General features: G+C 39.4%; 1 protein-coding gene across 2 annotated transcripts in view; it reads right to left on the reverse strand.

The window, feature by feature from the left end:
- The window catches only part of LOC134224556 (Kruppel-like factor 3), a 643489-nt gene extending 638419 nt beyond the window's left edge, over positions 1–5070 (reverse strand). For both annotated transcript variants that reach the window (XM_062703945.1, XM_062703944.1), the window contains exon 1: positions 3738–5070. The gene's annotated coding sequence lies outside the window, so the exon portion shown is untranslated. The remainder of the gene's footprint in view (positions 1–3737) is intronic.
- Between the last annotated feature and the right edge of the window lie 7902 nt (positions 5071–12972).

Consider the following 12972-nt stretch of genomic DNA (forward strand, 5'->3'; position numbering starts at 1 on the left):
GATTCCCGGTTCACTGTACAGAAAACTAAAGATGTATAATGTTTGGAAGCCATAGGTTTATGATTGATAATTTAAAAAAAAAGTCCTTCCTATTTGTTCGTTATACCAGAACTTATATAAACATATTAGAATACATTTCGAAATGTATCCTCAAACCGCTCAAAAATTAACTTCTAGCCGTACCGTGCTGCCAAAAGGCCAAGAACCTATTTTAGTATGAAAATAATCCTTCATTGTTAATAGGAAAACTGTCTAATACGTTGACGCTTTCATGTTATTTATAATTCTCTCGATTTCAAAAAGTAAAAAATAATATAGTTTTTAAAAGTTTGGAAGAAATTTGGATGAGTGAATGAATCTATTAAACAAACAAAAATTATTACAAATAATACCATCTGGCATCATGTTATCGTAGAACGTATATATTCTTGTTTACGTCGCATTTTCTACCATCTCGAGAGAGAATGAGAGTAAAATCTTGAGATATTGAGTGAAATTTTGCTTAGGCCGGGAACTGGTTTGAAATGTGCCGGAAATGCAATCGCTATGACTGAAATGAGTGCTGCACCCCGTTTATTTAAATCAAATAAAAGCTTTTTTAAACGATGTTTATCAAGAATAGCTTTTTTAAGCAGAAGTTAAAATTCAGGAAAAGTTGCTTGTTAGCCCGGGAATGGGGTAAGAAACCCTACTTTGGACTTCGCAAGACGCACCGATCGAGTAGAGCTTGCCGCCGTACCAAACTAACTATCTACAAAACGCTTATTAGACCGGTAGTTCTCTATGGACACGAGACCTGGACGATGCACGTGAAGGACCAACTGGGAGTTTTCGAAAGAAAAGTGATGCGTACCATCTATGGATCGATCAAGTGTAGGACGACTTGCGGACCCCGCAGACACATTTCCTAACGCGCTGGATTTTTTTCCTACGTTCAAATTTACACAAATACAAATAATCAAGACCTCTTTTTACTAGTCTCGCCTTTTTCTTTGATGACGTGTTAGGAAAAATAAGTTCAGAATAATCAAAAATAACTCTGCTTTATTTTTATAATCATCAATAACAAGATTCTTCGCCTGAGCCTACCAAATAAACGAACTGAAAAAAATAACAAGATTCTTGGACTATTAAATCAAACAACTTGAATACTGAAATAATTATTAATGAAATAATTAATAATGAGCGTCTTAAGGGAAAATGTTACAAGGTTAAAATACTTCGAACTTCCATTTACTTCCACTATATTCACTTATTTATCATCAGATACGTATTTCGTTTTCTATTTGAAAATTTCTTCAGTGTTTTGATATCGACTATTTGAATACTTGAATACGGCTCCGTTGTGCTCAAAAGTTTTGCAAAATTACTGTTGTAAATATGCTCTTCATTTTCAAAACATATTTGGCGTAGAATAGTGTTTGAAATCAAACAACTGACGTCGTAGTATCATATTAACCAACCATAAAAATAATGTTCGTACATACATTTTGATAGAAAAATTATATTCCTGAGGTTTTTGGACACAAAGCACATGTATAGGTTAAGATTTCCAACGATGTTATTAATATTCAAAATCGGTAGTTGCAAAACAAGCGAAAAAAAAATCGAAAATAAATCCAAGATGGCTGCCTCTACATTTGTTATCACAAATCGAGGCCACACTCTTTCTCTTTCCATCGATATGCTGACCTCTAAGATCAGTTAAGAAATGTTGGAGTTATGACAGTTTTGGTGAGTCAAGAATTGGCAAAAATTGAGGGGTCCATAAAAGTAATTTCGTGTATAACTAACGAAGGGTCCATCTTTATGAGGAATTTAACTCTGATCCTTTATATACTCGCCGAAAGCTTTCGAATGAGCATAAATTTAATAAATTTAATTATTATAAATTATAAATTTAATTAAATTAATAAATTTAAGCTTTTTTGAGACCTGATGCAAATAGTGGCTCGGTCTCAGCGAGAATTACTTCAATGCAATTTTGGTATTCACGTCACCAAAGCCTTTTCTTTAGATACAAAAAAAAACATTTTCTGCTCATTATAATAAGTTTAAAGCATGAACTACCGTAAAGAATAAGACCGACACCAATCGTATGCAAAAGAGTGTGACTATTTCAGTGAAACATATTGGAATATTTAGACTATCATTTTTGGGTGGCTCAAATTGCCCAGCGTCGTTCATTAAATTAAGAGATTTGCTTAGCTCTCTGGGTTCTCTGAGCTCTGAAGATTTCATTCTAATAGGTCTACTTTTGGATTCAATACTGCTCACAATTCTATCTACGTCACGTGCAGTAAAAAGAAGGCCGTAAAACCAAGTGACGTATAAAGAAGTGGCGTAAAAAGAGGGTTAAGTGTAACTAGTAAAAACTGTCGTCATGCAGAAGGGCAGATATCGACAAGGCACTGATGAAATACTAACTTGCTTGGTTATATTTACACTACTCCGAAGCAGAGTTGAGTTGCAGCAAGGTTTTATAGCTTTTCGTATTCTGCTTAGCGAATACTTGCCAATAAGCTGTCAGTTTATATCACATTTAATTGAAGTATGTCTAAGTGACATTGTTTTGAAGTTTAGCACCCAATGGCTATAAATTTATTGAAACTATTAATTTAAATTTGAATGCATCTCAATAGTATTTTTCAGTTTATAAATTCAAAATAATTTGTTTTGAGTCACAGCAAGCATTTGTACGTGGACGGTCGCATTTTGTTTTTGCTGTCAAGTTTTTTTAAAGTTTTTCGGCCGATTATCAACGATTCTGGAAACCGCACAAGCCGAATTGATTGCACTCGTGATAAGCAACGCCGGATTCCAAGCTAGAATTCCAACGTGCTAGAATTTCTGGACGCAAAATCCAGACGTTAGTCCTCTGGAGAAGCAGTGCCCATGATGATGATCTGCAGTCAGCTGCCATCGTTGGGTATCGAGACTTCCTCATCATGTTCAAAGACGTATTCGGATTCAGCGCATGCTTTCAAAGACGGGATGTCGGCTCGGGGGATGTGTCTCGATTCAGATGGCTGAATGACACCATTTGGCAGTTCTTCCGAAGCTGCTAACAACGAAAGGATAAATTACATTGGTGAGCCAGTTCTAATTATTCTATTTTAGGGTAATAAGGTATAAAAGACCCCCCCTAATCACCCGCGGGGGTGAATTACACCATCTTACCCTATTATGTTTTTGATGCTTCATAAATCATATCATTGACTACTAAATACGCACAGGGCATCGTTTGCTACTATTGCCGCGGATATTGTGGGAGTCCCAGATATCCGGTTCACGCTTTGGTTAGCAACGGTGGCTCTTCTTGACCTTCTACTCCCTGAGTAGTTAGTGCGAATAAGGGCGTCCTTGTGATGTTTTGCTGTACCTGTTATGAACAACTAGTACAGCCCATTCCCTACACTTCCTGAGGTTCCTTGCCTCATAAGTACTAGTCTTTTTGTAGTACTAGTCTTCATAACAAAAAGGGCACCATTACGGAACATGCGATATGATCAAATTATTCGTAGTACTACTTGACCAACGCCCCCAGCTGGGTGAGGGATAGAGGATGACACACACACACACATATAAATTCAAAATAATTTGTTTTTAAATCAACGAATTTGTTTCATTATTAATAAATAAAATGTATAAAATATTGACAGCTCATTATCCTGCAGAAAATTTACGCTGAATAATTTCCCAAAAATCGAAGATATTTCGTCTTCATTTCAACTCACCTGCATTTCCAGATAAATATCCTTTCAACAATTCCGCGTCGCGTTCTCTCTTCTGTCATTGAGCATATCATTCGAGGCGCCAAACAGCTCGCGGCGGCATTTTAACACCACAATGGCAATGCTTGCTTCTCTCTCGCGCGTCAACAGTCTGCCGACGGCCTGCGGTGGCGCTTCCGATATCACGCACGCGCGCTCGTCAAAACACCTCAACAACAAAGTAGAATAGCTTTATCGGCTCGTTAACACATGATTCGTTCGCCGCCGCGCCACGCCGCCCAACTGCGCTTGTTCAGCATGAATGCGCAATGCGAGCTTTTCCCGGCTTAGTTTGTCCGGGCGCGGCACTAATCGACGGATTTGAGAACTTGAGAGCAAAACGGTTCTTAATCACTGCACATTAATCGGTCTGCACGCAGCACCGCTGCTGGCCGGCTTGTAGTAGATTATTGTTATTACTATATTGAACTTCAACTAGATTGCTGCGAAGTTTCACCTTGGCCAGCTACGTAAACACAGACCGCAAAGGGTCGGCTGGTACAACCTCCAAATACTGAATTGTTCAGAGATTTTCTCACACAACGCTGCTGCCGCCGGTCGATCGACTCGCCATGCGGATAGATTTGTTCGCTATTGCTGGTTTTTAGGTAAACATACTTGTACCATAAACACCAATTTTCCAATTATGCATCACAACACTGGCTTACTGGCTGGGTCTCCGAGACCTATGAGGGAGATATACGACGAGGGCAAACACACACTGCAGCTCAACACAACAACAAGATCCAACAATACAACAGAAGTCGGCGCGCAAATTGATCTAATTGAAACGATAATAACAGTAATCAGAATCCATAGTACACATAAACGCGGACACTTGGCTTGGCTAGGTTCAACTAGTTGGGCTATTCCCTCTCCATACGAGGTAATTTATTTCCGCTAGGCGGAGTCACTTCACTGCTGTTGCGGTCCACTAGGACGACACAATTGCACTCTGAGCTGGGCTGGAGGGAATTTCTTCGCGAATCCCACAAACAGCTTTGTTTACATTCCACGGAACAAGTTGTCACTGGCAAAACCGGCTTCCACGGCCCAATACTGTTTTCAGGTTCTCACTGGATCCAGGTCTCCGTAGAAGAACAGCTGGTCACAACTCAAGGCTTAACGCTACGCCGGCAAAGGTAATCTATTAGGAAGCACTAGAAGCCTTTAAACGATTCGAAATAACGCATTGGGCGGTGAAGAGAGTGAGCATTGGGAGGCGAAAAGCGAAATAAAAGCGGAAAAGTGCGAAAGCGCGCCAATCTAGCGAGAAACACGTCCTGCCGTCACGCGGGACAGCTCAATACTGAAAATGAAATTCATAATAAACAAGCAACAAGCACCAACCAAGTACCAGAGTACACCAACCAGACTTGGTTGGAGCGCAGAAAAAGGTACAAACATAGCGCGAAAAGCCAGAGCCTGCAGAATGTGTCTCAGAGCCACCGAAGCTTCGCGACCCAGCCAGCCAGCAGCGGCAGTTAGCCGCCACAGCCAGCCAGCGACGGTAAACATAAGCAAAAGCATCATGAGCATCAGCCACCCAGCCGGCCCAACAGATGTAACTCGGGGTATGCGATACAACGGTTGGTTAGGTTTTCAAAAGTTCGATGTTTTCATGAAATGTACAAGATCGAAAATTATCGGCCTAGAAAGACTGAAAACGTCTTAAATGACCAAGCCAGAAGTGGCATGTTCGATTTTCGCAATTTCCACCACGTTAGGAACGTAAAATTGTGACACGATGCTTTTTATGCCAAATGAATCCTTCGAAATCACCATGTTTCGTTCGAATAATATTTTCCTCAAAATAATTTGAAAAAAAAACTTGATTATTCTAGCGTCAAAACTGTCTATCTCGCGCATTGTAAAAAAAAAATTTGTTCATAGTTTTTGAGCCAGATTTTCAATGGGTCGAATAATATAACGGGTGGTCACTAAAAAACGGGAATATCAATACTTCAATACATTTCCATGAGAACATTAATGCTTTCAGAAAATTGTTACCCACACACTTTTACTCCGATGTTCAGTTGTTTCAAACATGCCGTCAAAACAGAAAGGATGCGCGCCGCATTGTACATTTTTTTCAAACGAACAAAGACCCTGGGAAAAGTACACGGTTGACAATTTTGAACGTGAAACGTTTGAACGTTTCGAAAACTTTTAAAGGATTTTAAGTAGACCGAGCTCCATTGTATTCAAATAAGATTAGAAAGCCAAAGACACGAACCAGTTCATCAATAGGATCAGAAGCATCATCCGGAGATGGCCGCCGTCCAACGGTCATGTGATACCTGCCATATTAAACTACGCCGCACGGCGGACCACGGACCATATGATATTATTCATTTATCTAAGTTTAAAGACAAAGGCCAACTCATTATATAACGTATATCAGATTAAACTGTACTTCTTTGTAGTTTTATTCCCGAGCCATTTTTTTCATTCCGGCTATTTAGTGGCCACCCGTTAGCAGAATTTAACGCCGAATGCAAATCTGTTAAAGATATGCCTCGGACAGAAGCCATGAACAGAATAACAAAACATGATATGGACTTGATTGATATGAGAGATAAAAGAACAGGCAACAATATCAAAAAATTTGCACTGAAATATCATTTAAATATCAAGATATGCTAGGGAGAAGAACAAACTAATGGCACGTGATATTAATCACTTACTACAAATAGCATAACTTAGTCTACTTTTGATTTTTAGTGCAAAATATTGATATTGTCGTCTGATCTTTTATCTCTTTTATCAAACTGGTTCATACCTCATTTGATACCTCAGCGTTTGATATTATTGAGCTTTTTTTGTCTGTGCCTGTGTATCGGAATCGGAACACCCCGGAAATACTCAAATCCGAGTGGTGAAACTAATGTCGAATTTGTTTTTAAACCTGGGTCAGTGCCAACCCGAACCCTGAATAAAAAAAACATTTTCAGTTCCATCTGTCATTGGATATGTTGGTGTGCGTAGCATCGTGTTTGTTTGGTTCGAAACATATGATCCAGGACATCCAGTGCACTGGCAGTGCGTTGGTCTTGACTAATCAGATCATGATAAATAAATATGTTTAAGTGCGTGAACTGATTTTTGCGGATAGTGGAATTTACTTTTTGGTGGATATAAATAGGGGAACTGCTCCTGGAATTCATCTCATGGCTCCGATATTCATCCCATGAAAAACAAAGCAATGGAAAGAAATTTGTATTTCTTTCTTTCTATTTGTATTTCTGTATTTCTTCGTTTCCCGATGAGATGAATCAGTGGCGTAGCCAGAAAATTGGTCTGGGGGGGGTTTTCTGAACATTTATTTGTTTCGAAAAAAAAATTTGTTCTGAAAATTTTGTCTTTGTGGGGGGGGGGGGGTTATGCCCAAAACCACCCCCGTGGCTACGCCACTGAGATGAATATATGTTTAGTGAGATGGACATCGGAACAGTTCACCTATTTAATTATATTCAATAATCCCGTGCACTTAATAAGCATGCATGTAATAAAAATTCTCATTGATATTCTAATTTTTTTTCCTCGCTACTTCTCCTCACACCTCGGGAAAATTTTCCACCGGATTTTGGGCCCCGTGCATTTTCAATTTTCAAGAATCTCCTGGAGGAATTGCTCAAGGTACTTCCGGGGAAACTTATGTACGAAACTTGCGGAGCAATTCCTGAAGAAACTTCGAGTAAGTTCCTGTATTCCAGAAAAATTTCCTGAAGGAATTATTGTAGGAATTTCCAAATTTTGGAACAGTATTCAAAGATATTCCTAGAAGAATTTCCAAAAGAACTCATCTCGAAAGGATCCCTTGGAAAAAATATGGAGGAATGCCTGAAAAATATCGCTAAAAATTCAAGAAAGAATTACTGAAAGAATTTCTGAAGTAATTTTTGGCAGAATTCCCGAAGACAATTCTGAAACGCACGAAAGAGTTTTTGAAAGAATTTCAAAAGAAATTCTGCATAAGAAATAATTCTATTCGGTATTCCTCAAATATATTTTTCTGACAATTCTTAGCGGATTTTGCGAACGGGTTTCAAGGGGGATTCCCAAACTACATAATTGCATCCACCGACCTAATTTAGGACACAATCAGTAAGGAAAACCTGAATGAGCTTATGAATACATAACTTTTTTAACAATTATTTTGAAAACTGAATCTAGACAACAGTACCGGTTTAATTTCTTTTGAACCAAAAAAACAAATATCACAAAATTATCGGAAAAAAAGATTTTCAACGCGCATTTTATTTTATCGTTTCTCCCTTCTGCTTGTTTATTCCGCCCAGTCCCACCCACCCACGTGGTTTTGACAGTTGAAGTACATTTGTATTGGTGAACCCGATGCGAAACCGTGAAACAACCCATTGCGAACCCGACAGCTTTGGGGTTGGAACTAGTGCGAACCTAGTTCCAACCTGAGCGAATAAAAAAACACTTTGACAGCACTTAGGTTGGAACTGGTTCCAACCTAGGTTGGAACTTTTTAAAAACGAATTCGACATAAAGCACTGGCATATTGTTTTTATTGGTTTAATCATTATTACTCAATATGGTGTTGATTTATTGATATTTTTCAGTGAACAATAACTAAACGCCAATTGTTTTTCTGGGTGACGTTTCGGTCTACTACCTTGTCTCGACCACCTTCAGACGCATTTCGATCACCGCAGCAATTTCCATCTCGTTTTCTGCTGGGCGATCACGTACCTAGGGTTTGCAGAAATCGCTCTCAATAGATAACGAAAAACGATAAAGGGAAGGTAAAAACTGTTCCGAATCATAACAAGTCATGCTAACAAATTTATCAAACTTGTATACAAGTGCCAAACAACAGAATTATATTGGCAGCTTTGTTCTCACTCTTTTTGTGTTGGGGACCACACAGCTGTGTAGAACAAATTGAAATGCATCATCAGAAGCAGTGCTCCCCGCGTTTCAACTTTCATAACACGAGAACTCGCATGTTATAAAAAGTTGGCCCTGAGTCAAGAAAAAAGGTTAGGAATTCTTCCACTTGGTGGCGCTAGTGTAAATGGAACCACCAGTTTGGTACGATATCTCGGGTTCTATAAAATTTAGGAAGGTGACGCCTTCTACAAAGTTTTTCAAGGGTTGAAAACCAATATGTAGAGAATATGTTTAGCTTAGAATTCATTCGCATGGCGACGCCAGTGTATATAAGAGATCAGTTTGTTTCGACATCTTGAAATCTGTTGGATTTATAAAATTGCTGTCTTTTACAAAGTTGTTCGAGGATTGGAAACCAATATGTTTAGAAACTATATAGTTTAAAAAATATCAGCAAGGTGGCGCTACTGTATATGGAAAATCAGTTTGGTTCGATATCTCGGGATCTTTCGTATTTCACATTTACATTTATTTAATGATAATCGTCATCTGACATCTAATGTCTCAATGACTATAAGGGTAAAAATGTCCCGTAAACCTAAATATTATACAAACATGGAAAAAATATACAAATAATACATCAGACAGAATACACAAGAAATGCATCAACATGATAACAAAAACTTGGCATTCTACAGTTTATGAGTCAATTGGTGCTTCGAAAGTATGCTGCGGAAAGTTGTTGTATAGCAGCTGGCGAAAGAATAAATAGATGGAACACTGCGTTGAAATTGTACGACATATTTCGATCTGAGTCATGCTGACCATAACGACTGTTTCTAGCACCGAGCTGAATGGAATCTCTCCTCCTTATTGTGCGCATAGGAGCATAAAAATTCATTTTGTTTAGCAATGTTGGAGAGTATACAGCACCACTGAGGATTTTTGCTACGAATATGACCTGTCCCACACGGCGTCGAACATCTAAAGTATCCAGCCCAAGCAGCCGGCAGCGGTTTTTGTAGGGAGTTAAATGTTGGCCATCACGCCAAGGAAGATTGCAAAGCAATCAAAGCAAAGCGCATGAATTTTTTCTGCACTGATTCGGTTCTTGAAATCCAGGTGGTTTAATAAGGGCTCCAGACCAGAGCATAAAATATTCATGTTCATGAAGCAACTTCGGTCCGAATTTTGACAAACATCGCATGAATATTCAAAACATAGAATTACATAGTCAGACGACTACTCAACCAACTCGTTCATTCGACTGTCATTGAGTGTGCTTACTATGTGCAGAAAAAAACATAATTAGCATTGTTTATGTTGATGTTTACCGTTGAAGGTTCCTCGCGGATGAAAAATCGGATTCAGTTTTATGAGATAAATTACTTTACTCATTTGAAACGTGTACAGATTTCAGATAATTTAGCAATTGGTAAAATGTGCCTAAATATTGAATGACTAATACTTATTCAACTGAATATTGACAGTCCAGAGCCGACTATGAATGTGTCTGGAAGTGAGCTGACAAGTGAAGAAAGGTGGACTTCACCAAAAAAATTCGATTATTTTACACTCTGCTCCAGACAATGACAGCAAACTCCAGAACTGATCGTCGGTTCGTCGCTCAAAAACTGTTCCAGACAGCATGTAATAATAGATAATAGGATTTCGTTTTCTGCTGAACGTTATTATCTGACATTTATGGATACTGAGTGACAAGCATTTCCGCACGCACCACCCCTCAAAACGGATTAGAAGCATTTGTAGTTGAATGCAGAATCAAGACAATTTACAACAATGTAGATCTTGGCATCATCAGCCAGCATACAAAAGCCCCACTCTAGGTGGTAGCTTTGTAAATATCGAAAACAGTAATGGTCCTAGATTACTCCCTTGTGGTAGTCAGATGGTGCAGGATCCGAGGATCCGAATTCCCACGTAATGTTCTATCCCTCAGGTAAGATCTAAACCAATAAACGCATGCAGTGTAAACGCCTAACCTCGCCAGTTTGCTGAGTAGAATACTATGATATTACACGGTCGAAAGCATCCTTGAGATCTAAATATACTGCATCCACCTGCCTCCCAGCGCCTTTGCTTTTAATAATTTTGTGTCTAGGGGGGGGGGGGGTTATGTCCAACCACCCTCCTGGCTACGTCATTGACTGGCTCACATCGCATTTGTTTATCTTTCTTATGTATTGGGAAAAGAAATAATGATTTCCAGCGCATGGGGAACATTCTGGTACAAAGAGAGAGATTGAAAATTTTTGCTAACGGTTTAATAAAAGCACTCGAACACTGTCGCAGCAAAGCAGCGGATATCCCATCCGGTCCAGCACAGAACGAATATTTCAGTTTCCGAATCGCTCGGCACACATCTTCACCACTGATGAAAAAGATGTCTAAGCCCAAAACATCACGAGGGGTGTCACGACACGAGTAACCTCACTGGCATGATAGAGCGGAGATAAGAAATCATTAAAAGATGTCTTGTCAACAGGAACATCATTCAGTTGCATTGACCTAGGAAGACCTGAAAAATGCCCAGAATTGTTTAGGATTTAATCGTAGATTTCATAGAGTACTGCTAATGTATCGGGAATACAAACATTGATTATAGCTTCTGTACGCACTGCTGGCTTCACATGGAACGATAATTGCTGTATCTACGAAGTGCAAAGGAACGACAACGTTGCAGTACTCGTAATCTGTGGTTGGACCACGCAGGCTTTCGTGCAGGTCTTATGATCGGAACATGAATGGCAAATGTATGAGCAAAAACTATCGATGAAAAAATCCACGGCATCTTGGACGTTAATAAATGAGTTCATGCAACCCCCATCAACTGTATTTAGCGCGGAGTAATCTGCTTTTCGGAAGTCATAACTGCTCGAATCATGTCCATATTCAAAGGTGATTGGCGGCACATACATACGATAACTCCAATGTAAGCGGTGTATGGTTGATATCAACAGGTGTTAACGGTTCAAGAGCATAGTGTATTGCGCAATTCGGAAGCACTGAACCGTTTGCCAGTACGAGATCATACGACATACGACCATTTGAGTTAACGATAGAGTTAATCTGTGTCAGTCCATGAAAGTTGAATCCGTCCAATAATGCACAGTTGACGCTTGAGAGGCGAGAACGTGGCAAGTCGACCGACAGGTAAGAACTATCAGTCGAATACCACCGAATCCCAGATTGGTTGTAGTCACCGAGCAGCAGGGCATTGTCGTTAGCTCCAAAAGTAGAAGTAACTGTTTCGATAGATTCTAGATGGCTTTGAATATCGTCAAGGTTGCTCATACGATCAGGTGGCAAGTAAACAACCCCCAATGCTGATAATGTATCCAGACATAATAACTCGAACTCATAACTGTTCAGGAGTATCACTCACGATAGCAGGTTCACGAACGCAGTTGACCTTTCCTGTCAAAAATTTTTATTCCCTCAATCGATTCCTTATTTTATTTGAGTTACATCAAAGAACCCATATTTTATGACGCCTCTAAGTATTTTTAAAATTTTAAACAAAAAATCGAAAAAGTGCTGTTTTTCAAGATTGGCATAACATTTGCTCAACTTTGAACGAACATCAAGAACGAATTTTAGAGACCGGTTCACACATGCAGTTTTTGTTCTCTAGTTGACCTTAAATGAGCCAAAGAATCGACGGAGACAATTTTTTTTTGACGGGAAAGGTCAATTGAATTTTAAAAAAACTGCGATGAGTACACCACCACCACGGTTTTTGCAGCTATTCAAAATCAGTTCTGAACACCGAGTAGTGGCACCCAAAAAGCTGTGCTATGTGTATGGCGTCGTCGAGCCATGCTTCGGTTAACACAACGACGTCGTAATCTCCTTCGTTTGCCGCCAAAAAAAAGTAATCTAAACGCATCATAAAAAAATGTTCCTGGAAAGAACCAATTTTCGTAATTCCAATGCGCTTTTCTAATCACTAACATCAAGAGCAACCAAACGATAACAACCCAAGCATTTCATGTACATTTTACTTGGGTGCTACTGCTGTCGGCGACGACCACTCGATGATTTATTTCCTGCTGGCTGCGACCGCTGAAATCAGCGCCATTGTTACGACAGCTGAGTATTATCGTTCAGCCCTCTTGTCCGCTCGATTTTGGTGTCTGTACATGATAGGTTTGCCGGGGGAATTTTTTTTCAGTGGTTTAGCCCCGTCAATCTCTTGTTTTTAATAGCTGGGCAAAATCTCAAAGTGTTCGTCGATCGATCGTGTCTTTAAAATCGCGGCTATTAGCTCATGCAGGAACTTCACTTTTCGTAAAGGTCTCAAATCTTAATCTGC

This window comes from Armigeres subalbatus, chromosome 3 (assembly GCF_024139115.2).
Source record: "Armigeres subalbatus isolate Guangzhou_Male chromosome 3, GZ_Asu_2, whole genome shotgun sequence".
In the NCBI taxonomy this organism is placed as follows: domain Eukaryota; kingdom Metazoa; phylum Arthropoda; class Insecta; order Diptera; family Culicidae; genus Armigeres; species Armigeres subalbatus.